Source organism: Acipenser ruthenus, unplaced genomic scaffold (assembly GCF_902713425.1).
Source record: "Acipenser ruthenus unplaced genomic scaffold, fAciRut3.2 maternal haplotype, whole genome shotgun sequence".
NCBI lineage: Eukaryota > Metazoa > Chordata > Actinopteri > Acipenseriformes > Acipenseridae > Acipenser > Acipenser ruthenus.
Window position 1 is genome coordinate 27501 of NW_026708575.1, and position 14151 is coordinate 41651.

Below are 14151 nucleotides of genomic sequence, written 5' to 3' on the forward strand. Positions count from 1 at the left end.
CGGACTATGGTCATCTAATGTTAAAGATAGGATTTTTTTTTTTAAAGTGCTCGGCCAATGACCATGTCCACCAAAAGGCTCGCATTGAAGGTAGACACGACCATGTCCACAACGGGACTTAGTCTCTAGCAGCAAAAACATGGAGGTCACCAAGGACACAAACGGCACACTGCTGCTGAAAACAGAGCCTCCAAACCCCGCGAGGGCAACAGGCTTCAAGTGCACTGAAAGTCAGCGACACAAATGGCACACTGTTGCCCAAAACAGAGCCTCCAAACCCCGTGAAGGCAAGAGACTTAAAGTGCATTAAAAATAAAAAAATGTAAGGGACCCACACTGCCTACTCAAGCCCAAAACAGAGCCTCCAGCCCGGCCTGATCTGGCGCCAGGCGCGGGAGGGCAGCATACTTCCATCAGCATGGAAGTCCAGGACTGTAAGGGGACCCACCGCCTCCCCAAGCCGAAAACAGAGCCTCCAGCCCGACCTGATCTGGCGCCAGGCACGGGAGGGCAACAGACAGACTTCCAGGGAAGTGGAAGCTGCCAGGGGTGAATGGGAACTCTGCCCGGGGTGCAGAGCCTCCCACATGGCTTGACTTATTATTTTTACTTAAATATTTTTTTGATCAAAAGACCATGCCCTTAGTAATATGCACTTACCCCCCCAGTGTATCTGTTATCTAATAGCATTATGAGAGCAAGTCACTACTTCATGCCGACCTCCTGGAACTGCCGCTCGGCCACCCAGACCCACTTTGTCCACTAAGGTTTTTTGTGGCTATGGTAATGTATTATTATTATGTGTTTATTTAGCAGACACCTTTATCCAAGGCGACTTACAGAGACTAGGGTGTGTGAACTTTGCATCAGCTGCAGAGTCACTTACAATTACATCTCACCCGAAAGACGGAGCACAAGGAGGTTAAGTGACTTGCTCAGGGTCACACAGTGAGTCAGTGGCTAAGGTGGGATTTGAACCGGGGACCTCCTGGTTACAAGCCCTTTTCTTTAACCACTGGACCACACAGCCTCCAATGTAGCACTATTCTGACTCTAGTCAATTCTATTCTAACTATGGTCATTTAGCTCAATGGTGACTCTGGTCATGTAGCTCAATGGTGACTCTGGTCATGTAGCTCAATGGTGACTCTGGTCATGTAGCTCAATTTTGACTATGGTCAGGGCGGCAGTGTGGAGTAGTGGTTAGGTCTCGGGACTCTTGACTAGAAGGTCGTGGGTTCAATCCCAGGTGGGGGACATTGCTGCTGTACCCTTGAGCAAGGTACTTTACCTAGATTGCTCCAGTAAAAATCCAACTGTATAAATGGGTAATTGTATGTAGAAAAATAATATAATTGTATGTAAAAATAATGTGATATCTTGTAACAATTGTAAGTCGTCCTGGATAAGGGTGTCTGCTAAGAAATACAGTGGCTCTCAAAAGTATTCACCCCCCTTGGACTTTTCCACATTTCATTGTGTTACAACATGGAATCAAAATGGATTTAATTGGGAGTTTTTGCCACTGATCAACACAAGAAAAGTCCATAATGTCAAAGTGAAAAATAAAATCTACAACTTGTTCTAAATTAATTACAAATATAAAACAGAAAATAATTGATTGCATAAGTATTCACCCCCTTTGCTATGACACACCTAAATAAGCTCTGGTGCAACCAATTGTCTTTAGAAGTCACATAATTAGTTGAATGGAGTCCACCTGTGTGCAATTAAGGTGTTTCACATGATTTCAGGTTAAATACACCTGTCTCTGGGAGGTCCCACAGTTGGTTAGTACATTTCCTAACAAAAACTACATCATGAAGATGAAGGAACATTCAAAGCAAATCCGGAATAAGGTTCTTCAAAAGCACCAATCAGGGGTAGGATATAAGAACATTTCCAAGGCATTGAATATCCTCTCAGAGCACAGTAAAGTCCATTATTAAGAAATGGAGAGAATATGGCACAACTGTGAATCTGTCTAGAACAGGCCGTCCTCAAAAACGGAGTATCCGGGCGTATAGGGCACTAGTCAGGGAGGCCACCAAGAGGCCTATGGCAACTCTAAAGGAGTTACAGTGTTCCACGGCTGAGCTGGGAGACACTGTGCATATGGCAACAATAGCCCGGGTGCTTCACAAAACTGGCCTTTATGGGAGAGTGGCAAAAAGAAAGCCATTGTTGAAAAGAACTCGCATCAAATCTCGGCTAGAGTTTCCCAGAAGGCATGTGGGAGACTCTGAGACCAAGTGGAAGAAGATTCTATGGCCTGATGAGACCAGAATAGAGCTTTTTGGCCTCAACGCTAAGCGCTATGTTTGCCACTGATCAACACAAGAAAAGTCCATAATGTCAAAGTGAAAAATAAAATCTACAAATTGTTCTAAATTAATTACAAATATAAAACAGAAAATAATTGATTGCATAAGTATTCACCCCCTTTGCTATGACACACCTAAATAAGCTCTGGTGCAACCAATTGTCTTTAGAAGTCACATAATTAGTTGAATGGAGTCCACCTGTGTGCAATTAAGGTGTTTCACATGATTTGAGGTTAAATACACCTGTCTCTGGGAGGTCCCACAGTTGGTTAGTACATTTCCTAACAAAAACTACATGATGAAGATGAAGGAACATTCAAAGCAAATCCGGAATAAGGTTCTTCAAAAGCACCAATCAGGGGTAGGATATAAGAACATTTCCAAGGCATTGAATATCCTCTCAGAGCACAGTAAAGTCCATTATTAAGAAATGGAGAGAATATGGCACAACTGTGAATCTGTCTAGAACAGGCCGTCCTCAAAAACGGAGTATCCGGGCATATAGGGCACTAGTCAGGGAGGCCACCAAGAGGCCTATGGCAACTCTAAAGGAGTTACAGTGTTCCACGGCTGAGCTGGGAGACACTGTGCATATGGCAACAATAGCCCGGGTGCTTCACAAAACTGGCCTTTATGGGAGAGTGGCAAAAAGAAAAAAACTCGCATCAAATCTCGGCTAGAGTTTCCCAGAAGGCATGTGGGAGACTCTGAGACCAAGTGGAAGAAGATTCTATGGTCTGATGAGACCAAAATAGAGCTTTTTGGCCTCAACGCTAAGCGCTATGTTTGCCACTGATCAACACAAGAAAAGTCCATAATGTCAAAGTGAAAAATAAAATCTACAAATTGTTCTAAATTAATTACAAATATAAAACAGAAAATAATTGATTGCATAAGTAATCACCCCCTTTGCTATGACACACCTAAATAAGCTCTGGTGCAACCAGTTGTCTTTAGAAGTCACATAATTAGTCGAATGGAGTCCACCTGTGTGCAATTAAGGTGTTTCACATGATTTCAGGTTAAATACACCTGTCTCTGGGAGGTCCCACAGTTGGTTAGTACATTTCCTAACAAAAACTACATCATGAAGATGAAGGAACATTCAAAGCAAATCCGGAATAAGGTTCTTCAAAAGCACCAATCAGGGGTAGGATATAAGAACATTTCCAAGGCATTGAATATCCTCTCAGAGCACAGTAAAGTCCATTATTAAGAAATGGAGAGAATATGGCACAACTGTGAATCTGTCTAGAACAGGCCGTCCTCAAAAACGGAGTATCCGGGCGTATAGGGCACTAGTCAGGGAGGCCACCAAGAGGCCTATGGCAACTCTGAAGGAGTTACAGTGTTCCACGGCTGAGCTGGGAGACACTGTGCATATGGCAACAATAGCCCGGGTGCTTCACAAAACTGGCCTTTATGGGAGAGTGGCAAAAAGAAAGCCATTGTTGAAAAAAACTTGCATCAAATCTCGGCTAGAGTTTCCCAGAAGGCATGTGGGAGACTCTGAGACCAAGTGGAAGAAGATTCTATGGTCCGATGAGACCAAAATAGAGCTTTTTGGCCTCAACGCTAAGCGCTATGTTTGCCACTGATCAACACAAGAAAAGTCCATAATGTCAAAGTGAAAAATAAAATCTACAAATTGTTCTAAATTAATTACAAATATAAAACAGAAAATAATTGATTGCATAAGTATTCACCCCCTTTGCTATGACACACCTAAATAAGCTCTGGTGCAACCAATTGTCTTTAGAAGTCACATAATTAGTTGAATGGAGTCCACCTGTGTGCAATTAAGGTGTTTCACATGATTTCAGGTTAAATACACCTGTCTCTGGGAGGTCCCACAGTTGGTTAGTACATTTCCTAACAAAAACTACATCATGAAGATGAAGGAACATTCAAAGCAAATCCGGAATAAGGTTCTTCAAAAGCACCAATCAGGGGTAGGATATAAGAACATTTCCAAGGCATTGAATATCCTCTCAGAGCACAGTAAAGTCCATTATTAAGAAATGGAGAGAATATGGCACAACTGTGAATCTGTCTAGAACAGGCCGTCCTCAAAAACGGAGTATCCGGGCGTATAGGGCACTAGTCAGGGAGGCCACCAAGAGGCCTATGGCAACTCTAAAGGAGTTACAGTGTTCCACGGCTGAGCTGGGAGACACTGTGCATATGGCAACAATAGCCCGGGTGCTTCACAAAACTGGCCTTTATGGGAGAGTGGCAAAAAGAAAGCCATTGTTGAAAAAAACTCGCATCAAATCTCGGCTAGAGTTTCCCAGAAGGCATGTGGGAGACTCTGAGACCAAGTGGAAGAAGATTCTATGGTCTGATGAGACCAAAATAGAGCTTTTTGGCCTCAACGCTAAGCGCTATGTTTGCCACTGATCAACACAAGAAAAGTCCATAATGTCAAAGTGAAAAATAAAATCTACAAATTGTTCTAAATTAATTACAAATATAAAACAGAAAATAATTGATTGCATAAGTATTCACCCCCTTTGCTATGACACACCTAAATAAGCTCTGGTGCAACCAGTTGTCTTTAGAAGTCACAAAATTAGTTGAATGGAGTCCACCTGTGTGCAATTAAGGTGTTTCACATGATTTCAGGTTAAATACACCTGTCTCTGGGAGGTCCCACAGTTGGTTAGTACATTTCCTAACAAAAACTACATGATGAAGATGAAGGAACATTCAAAGCAAATCCGGAATAAGGTTCTTCAAAAGCACCAATCAGGGGTAGGATATAAGAACATTTCCAAGGCATTGAATATCCTCTCAGAGCACAGTAAAGTCCATTATTAAGAAATGGAGAGAATATGGCACAACTGTGAATCTGTCTAGAACAGGCCGTCCTCAAAAACGGAGTATCCGGGCGTATAGGGCACTAGTCAGGGAGGCCACCAAGAGGCCTATGGCAACTCTAAAGGAGTTACAGTGTTCCACGGCTGAGCTGGGAGACACTGTGCATATGGCAACAATAGCCCGGGTGCTTCACAAAACTGGCCTTTATGGGAGAGTGGCAAAAAGAAAGCCATTGTTGAAAAGAACTCGCATCAAATCTCGGCTAGAGTTTCCCAGAAGGCATGTGGGAGACTCTGAGACCAAGTGGAAGAAGATTCTATGGTCTGATGAGACCAAAATAGAGCTTTTTGGCCTCAACGCTAAGCGTTATGTTTGCCACTGATCAACACAAGAAAAGTCCATAATGTCAAAGTGAAAAATAAAATCTACAAATTGTTCTAAATTAATTACAAATATAAAACAGAAAATAATTGATTGCATAAGTATTCACCCCCTTTGCTATGACACACCTAAATAAGCTCTGGTGCAACCAGTTGTCTTTAGAAGTCACATAATTAGTTTAATGGAGTCCACCTGTGTGCAATTAAGGTGTTTCACATGATTTCAGGTTAAATACACCTGTCTCTGGGAGGTCCCACAGTTGGTTAGTACATTTCCTAACAAAAACTACATCATGAAGATGAAGGAACATTCAAAGCAAATCCGGAATAAGGTTCTTCAAAAGCACCAATCAGGGGTAGGATATAAGAACATTTCCAAGGCATTGAATATCCTCTCAGACCACAGTAAAGTCCATTATTAAGAAATGGAGAGAATATGGCACAACTGTGAATCTGTCTAGAACAGGCCGTCCTCAAAAACGGAGTATCCGGGCGTATAGGGCACTAGTCAGGGAGGCCACCAAGAGGCCTATGGCAACTCTAAAGGAGTTACAGCGTTCCACGGCTGAGCTGGGAGACACTGTGCATATGGCAACAATAGCCCGGGTGCTTCACAAAACTGGCCTTTCTGGGAAAGTGGCAAAAAGAAAGCCATTGTAAAAAAACTCGCATCAAATCTCGGCTAGAGTTTCCCAGAAGGCATGTGGGAGACTCTGAGACCAAGTGGAAGAAGATTCTATGGTCTGATGAGACCAAAATAGAGCTTTTTGGCCTCAACGCTAAGCGCTATGTTTGCCACTGATCAACACAAGAAAAGTCCATAATGTCAAAGTGAAAAATAAAATCTACAAATTGTTCTAAATTAATTACAAATATAAAACAGAAAATAATTGATTGCATAAGTATTCACCCCCTTTGCTATGACACACCTAAATAAGCTCTGGTGCAACCAATTGTCTTTAGAAGTCACATAATTAGTTGAATGGAGTCCACCTGTGTGCAATTAAGGTGTTTCACATGATTTCAGGTTAAATACACCTGTCTCTGGGAGGTCCCACAGTTGTTTAGTACATTTCCTAACAAAAACTACATCATGAAGATGAAGGAACATTCAAAGCAAATCCGGAATAAGGTTCTTCAAAAGCACCAATCAGGGGTAGGATATAAGAACATTTCCAAGGCATTGAATATCCTCTCAGAGCACAGTAAAATCCATTATTAAGAAATGGAGAGAATATGGCACAACTGTGAATCTGTCTACAACAGGCCGTCCTCAAAAACGGAGTATCCGGGCGTATAGGGCACTAGTCAGGGAGGCCACCAAGAGGCCTATGGCAACTCTAAAGGATTTACAGTGTTCCACGGCTGAGCTGGGAGACACTGTGCATATGGCAACAATAGCCCGGGTGCTTCACAAAACTGGCCTTTATGGGAGAGTGGCAAAAAGAAAGCCATTGTTGAAAAAAACTCGCATCAAATCTCGGCTAGAGTTTCCCAGAAGGCATGTGGGAGACTCTGAGACCAAGTGGAAGAAGATTCTATGGTCTGATGAGACCAAAATAGAGCTTTTTGGCCTCAACACGAAGCGCTATGTTTGCCACTGATCAACACAAGAAAAGTCCATAATGTCAAAGTGAAAAATAAAATCTACAAATTGTTCTAAATTAATTACAAATCTAAAACAGAAAATAATTGATTGCATAAGTATTCACCCCCTTTGCTATGACACACCTAAATAAGCTCTGGTGCAACCAATTGTCTTTAGAAGTCAGATAATTAGTTGAATGGAGTCCACCTGTGTGCAATTAAGGTGTTTCATATGATTTCAGGTTAAATACACCTGTCTCTGGGAGGTCCCACAGTTGGTTAGCACATTTCCTAACAAAAACTACATCATGAAGATGAAGGAACATTCAAAGCAAATCCGGAATAAGGTTCTTCAAAAGCACCAATCAGGGGTAGGATATAAGAACATTTCCAAGGCATTGAATATCCTCTCAGAGCACAGTAAAGTCCATTATTAAGAAATGGAGAGAATATGGCACAACTGTGAATCTGTCTAGAACAGGCCGTCCTCCAAAACGGAGTATCCGGGCGTATAGGGCACTAGTCAGGGAGGCCACCAAGAGGCCTATGGCAACTCTAAAGGAGTTACAGTGTTCCACGGCTGAGCTGGGAGACACTGTGCATATGGCAACAATAGCCCGGGTGCTTCACAAAACTGGCCTTTATGGGAGAGTGGCAAAAAGAAAGCCATTGTTGAAAAAAACTCGCATCAAATCTCGGCTAGAGTTTCCCAGAAGGCATGTGGGAGACTCTGAGACCAAGTGGAAGAAGATTCTATGGTCTGATGAGACCAAAATAGAGCTTTTTGGCCTCAACGCTAAGCGCTATGTTTGCCACTGATCAACACAAGAAAAGTCCATAATGTCAAAGTGAAAAATAAAATCTACAAATTGTTCTAAATTAATTACAAATATAAAACAGAAAATAATTGATTGCATAAGTATTCACCCCCTTTGCTATGACACACCTAAATAAGCTCTGGTGCAGCCAATTGTCTTTAGAAGTCACATAATTAGTTGAATGGAGTCCACCTGTGTGCAATTAAGGTGTTTCACATGATTTCAGGTTAAATACACCAGTCTCTGGGAGGTCCCACAGTTGGTTAGTACATTTCCTAACAAAAACTACATCATGAAGATGAAGGAACATTCAAAGCAAATCCGGAATAAGGTTCTTCAAAAGCACCAATCAGGGGTAGGATATAAGAACATTTCCAAGGCATTGAATATCATCTCAGAGCACAGTAAAGTCCATTATTAAGAAATGGAGAGAATATGGCACAACTGTGAATCTGTCTAGAACAGGCCGTCCTCAAAAACGGAGTATCCGGGCGTATAGGGCACTAGTCAGGGAGGCCACCAAGAGGCCTATGGCAACTCTAAAGGATTTACAGTGTTCCACGGCTGAGCTGGGAGACACTGTGCATATGGCAACAATAGCCCGGGTGCTTCACAAAACTGGCCTTTATGGGAGAGTGGCAAAAAGAAAGCCATTGTTGAAAAAAACTCGCATCAAATCTCGGCTAGAGTTTCCCAGAAGGCATGTGGGAGACTCTGAGACCAAGTGGAAGAAGATTCTATGGTCTGATGAGACCAAAATAGAGCTTTTTGGCCTCAACACTAAGCGCTATGTTTGCCACTGATCAACACAAGAAAAGTCCATAATGTCAAAGTGAAAAATAAAATCTACAAATTGTTCTAAATTAATTACAAATCTAAAACAGAAAATAATTGATTGCATAAGTATTCACCCCCTTTGCTATGACACACCTAAATAAGCTCTGGTGCAACCAATTGTCTTTAGAAGTCAGATAATTAGTTGAATGGAGTCCACCTGTGTGCAATTAAGGTGTTTCATATGATTTCAGGTTAAATACACCTGTCTCTGGGAGGTCCCACAGTTGGTTAGCACATTTCCTAACAAAAACTACATCATGAAGATGAAGGAACATTCAAAGCAAATCCGGAATAAGGTTCTTCAAAAGCACCAATCAGGGGTAGGATATAAGAACATTTCCAAGGCATTGAATATCCTCTCAGAGCACAGTAAAGTCCATTATTAAGAAATGGAGAGAATATGGCACAACTGTGAATCTGTCTAGAACAGGCCGTCCTCCAAAACGGAGTATCCGGGCGTATAGGGCACTAGTCAGGGAGGCCACCAAGAGGCCTATGGCAACTCTAAAGGAGTTACAGTGTTCCACGGCTGAGCTGGGAGACACTGTGCATATGGCAACAATAGCCCGGGTGCTTCACAAAACTGGCCTTTATGGGAGAGTGGCAAAAAGAAAGCCATTGTTGAAAAAAACTCGCATCAAATCTCGGCTAGAGTTTCCCAGAAGGCATGTGGGAGACTCTGAGACCAAGTGGAAGAAGATTCTATGGTCTGATGAGACCAAAATAGAGCTTTTTGGCCTCAACGCTAAGCGCTATGTTTGCCACTGATCAACACAAGAAAAGTCCATAATGTCAAAGTGAAAAATAAAATCTACAAATTGTTCTAAATTAATTACAAATATAAAACAGAAAATAATTGATTGCATAAGTATTCACCCCCTTTGCTATGACACACCTAAATAAGCTCTGGTGCAGCCAATTGTCTTTAGAAGTCACATAATTAGTTGAATGGAGTCCACCTGTGTGCAATTAAGGTGTTTCACATGATTTCAGGTTAAATACACCTGTCTCTGGGAGGTCCCACAGTTGGTTAGTACATTTCCTAACAAAAACTACATCATGAAGATGAAGGAACATTCAAAGCAAATCCGGAATAAGGTTCTTCAAAAGCACCAATCAGGGGTAGGATATAAGAACATTTCCAAGGCATTGAATATCATCTCAGAGCACAGTAAAGTCCATTATTAAGAAATGGAGAGAATATGGCACAACTGTGAATCTGTCTAGAACAGGCCGTCCTCAAAAACGGAGTATCCGGGCGTATAGGGCACTAGTCAGGGAGGCCACCAAGAGGCCTATGGCAACTCTAAAGGAGTTACAGTGTTCCACAGCTGAGCTGGGAGACACTGTGCATATGGCAACAATAGCCCGGGTGCTTCACAAAACTGGCCTTTATGGGAGAGTTGCAAAAAGAAAGCCATTGTTGAAAAAAACTCGCATCAAATCTCGGCTAGAGTTTCCCAGAAGGCATGTGGGAGACTCTGAGACCAAGTGGAAGAAGATTCTATGGTCTGATGAGACCAAAATAGATCTTTTTGGCCTCAACACTTAGCGCTATGTTTGCCACTGATCAACACAAGAAAAGTCCATAATGTCAAAGTGAAAAATAAAATCTACAAATTGTTCTAAATTAATTACAAATATAAAACAGAAAATAATTGATTGCATAAGTATTCACCCCCTTTGCTATGACACACCTAAATAAGCTCTGGTGCAACCAATTGTCTTTAGAAGTCACATAATTAGTTGAATGGAGTCCACCTGTGTGCAATTAAGGTGTTTCACATGATTTCAGGTTAAATACACCTGTCTCTGGGAGGTCCCACAGTTGGTTAGTACATTTCCTAACAAAAACTACATCATGAAGATGAAGGAACATTCAAAGCAAATCCGGAATAAGGTTCTTCAAAAGCACCAATCAGGGGTAGGATATAAGAACATTTCCAAGGCATTGAATATCATCTCAGAGCACAGTAAAGTCCATTATTAAGAAATGGAGAGAATATGGCACAACTGTGAATCTGTCTAGAACAGGCCGTCCTCAAAAACGGAGTATCCGGGCGTATAGGGCACTAGTCAGGGAGGCCACCAAGAGGCCTATGGCAACTCTAAAGGAGTTACAGTGTTCCACAGCTGAGCTGGGAGACACTGTGCATATGGCAACAATAGCCCGGGTGCTTCACAAAACTGGCCTTTATGGGAGAGTGGCAAAAAGAAAGCCATTGTTGAAAAAAACTCGCATCAAATCTCGGCTAGAGTTTCCCAGAAGGCATGTGGGAGACTCTGAGACCAAGTGGAAGAAGATTCTATGGTCTGATGAGACCAAAATAGAGCTTTTTGGCCTCAACGCTAAGCGCTATGTTTGCCACTGATCAACACAAGAAAAGTCCATAATGTCAAAGTGAAAAATAAAATCTACAAATTGTTCTAAATTAATTACAAATATAAAACAGAAAATAATTGATTGCATAAGTATTCACCCCCTTTGCTATGACACACCTAAATAAGATCTGGTGCAACCAGTTGTCTTTAGAAGTCACATAATTAGTTGAATTGAGTCCACCTGTGTGCAATGAAGGTGTTTCACATGATTTCAGGTTAAATACACCTGTCTCTGGGAGGTCCCACAGTTGGTTAGTACATTTCCTAACAAAAACTACATCATGAAGATGAAGGAACATTCAAAGCAAATCCGGAATAAGGTTCTTCAAAAGCACCAATCAGGGGTAGGATATAAGAACATTTCCAAGGCATTGAATATCCTCTCACAGCACAGTAAAGTCCATTATTAAGCAACGGAGAGAATATGGCACAACTATGAATCTGTCTAGAACAGGCCATCGTCATAAATGGAGTATCCGGGCGTATAGGGCACTAGTCAGGGAGGCCACCAAGAGGCCTATGGCAACTCTAAAGGAGTTACAGTGTTCCACGGCTGAGCTGGGAGACACTGTGCATATGGCAACAATAGCCCGGGTGCTTCACAAAACTGGCCTTTCTGGGAAAGTGGCAAAAAGAAAGCCATTGTTGAAAAAAACTCGCATCAAATCTCGGCTAGAGTTTCCCAGAAGGCATGTGGGAGACTCTGAGACCAAGTGGAAGAAGATTCTATGGTCTGATGAGACCAAAATAGAGCTTTTTGGCCTCAACGCTAAGCGCTATGTTTGCCACTGATCAACACAAGAAAAGTCCATAATGTCAAAGTGAAAAATAAAATCTACAAATTGTTCTAAATTAATTACAAATATAAAACAGAAAATAATTGATTGCATAAGTATTCACCCCCTTTGCTATGACACACCTAAATAAGCTCTGGTGCAACCAGTTGTCTTTAGAAGTCACATAATTAGTTGAATGGAGTCCACCTGTGTGCAATTAAGGTGTTTCACATGATTTCAGGTTAAATACACCTGTCTCTGGGAGGTCCCACAGTTGGTTAGTACATTTCCTAACAAAAACTACATCATGAAGATGAAGGAACATTCAAAGCAAATCCGGAATAAGGTTCTTCAAAAGCACCAATCAGGGGTAGGATATAAGAACATTTCCAAGGCATTGAATATCATCTCAGAGCACAGTAAAGTCCATTATTAAGAAATGGAGAGAATATGGCACAACTGTGAATCTGTCTAGAACAGGCCGACCTCAAAAACTGAGTATCCGGGCGTATAGGGCACTAGTCAGGGAGGCCACCAAGAGGCCTATGGCAACTCTAAAGGAGTTACAGTGTTCCACGGCTGAGCTGGGAGACACTGTGCATATGGCAATAATAGCCCGGGTGCTTCATAAAACTGGCCTTTATGGGAGAGTGGCAAAAAGAAAGCCATTGTTGAAAAAAACTTGCATCAAATCTCGGCTAGAGTTTCCCAGAAGGCATGTGGGAGACTCTGAGACCAAGTGGAAGAAGATTCTATGGTCTGATGAGACCAAAATAGAGCTTTTTGGCCTCAACGCTAAGCGCTATGTTTGCCACTGATCAACACAAGAAAAGTCCATAATGTCAAAGTGAAAAATAAAATCTACAAATTGTTCTAAATTAATTACAAATATAAAACAGAAAATAATTGATTGCATAAGTATTCACCCCCTTTGCTATGACACACCTAAATAAGCTCTGGTGCAGCCAATTGTCTTTAGAAGTCACATAATTAGTTGAATGGAGTCCACCTGTGTGCAATTAAGGTGTTTCACATGATTTCAGGTTAAATACACCTGTCTCTGGGAGGTCCCACAGTTGGTTAGTACATTTCCTAACAAAAACTACATCATGAAGATGAAGGAACATTCAAAGCAAATCCGGAATAAGGTTCTTCAAAAGCACCAATCAGGGGTAGGATATAAGAACATTTCCAAGGCATTGAATATCCTCTCACAGCACAGTAAAGTCCATTATTAAGCAACGGAGAGAATATGGCACAACTGTGAATCTGTCTAGAACAGGCCATCCTCATAAACGGAGTATCCGGGCGTATAGGGCACTAGTCAGGGAGGCCACCAAGAGGCCTATGGCAACTCTAAAGGAGTTACAGTGTTCCACGGCTGAGCTGGGAGACACTGTGCATATGGCAACAATAGCCCGGGTGCTTCACAAAACTGGCCTTTATGGGAGAGTTGCAAAAAGAATGCCATTGTTGAAAAAAACTCGCATCAAATCTCGGCTAGAGTTTCCCAGAGGGCATGTGGGAGACTCTGAGACCAAGTGGAAGAAGATTCTATGGTCTGATGAGACCAAAATAGAGCTTTTTGGCCTCAACGCTAAGCGCTATGTTTGCCACTGATCAACACAAGAAAAGTCCATAATGTCAAAGTGAAAAATAAAATCTACAAATTGTTCTAAATTAATTACAAATATAAAACAGAAAATAATTGATTGCATAAGTATTCACCCCCTTTGCTATGACACACCTAAATAAGCTCTGGTGCAACCAGTTGTCTTTAGAAGTCACATAATTAGTTGAATGGAGTCCACCTGTGTGCAATTAAGGTGTTTCACATGATTTTAGGTTAAATACACCTGTCTCTGGGAGGTCCCACAGTTGGTTAGTACATTTCCTAACAAAAACTACATCATGAAGATGAAGGAACATTCAAAGCAAATCCGGAATAAGGTTCTTCAAAAGCACCAATCAGGGGTAGGATATAAGAACATTTCCAAGGCATTGAATATCATCTCAGAGCACAGTAAAGTCCATTATTAAGAAATGGAGAGAATATGGCACAACTGTGAATCTGTCTAGAACAGGCCGACCTCAAAAACTGAGTATCCGGGCGTATAGGGCACTAGTCAGGGAGGCCACCAAGAGGCCTATGGCAACTCTAAAGGAGTTACAGTGTTCCACGGCTGAGCTGGGAGACACTGTGCATATGGCAACAATAGCCCGGGAG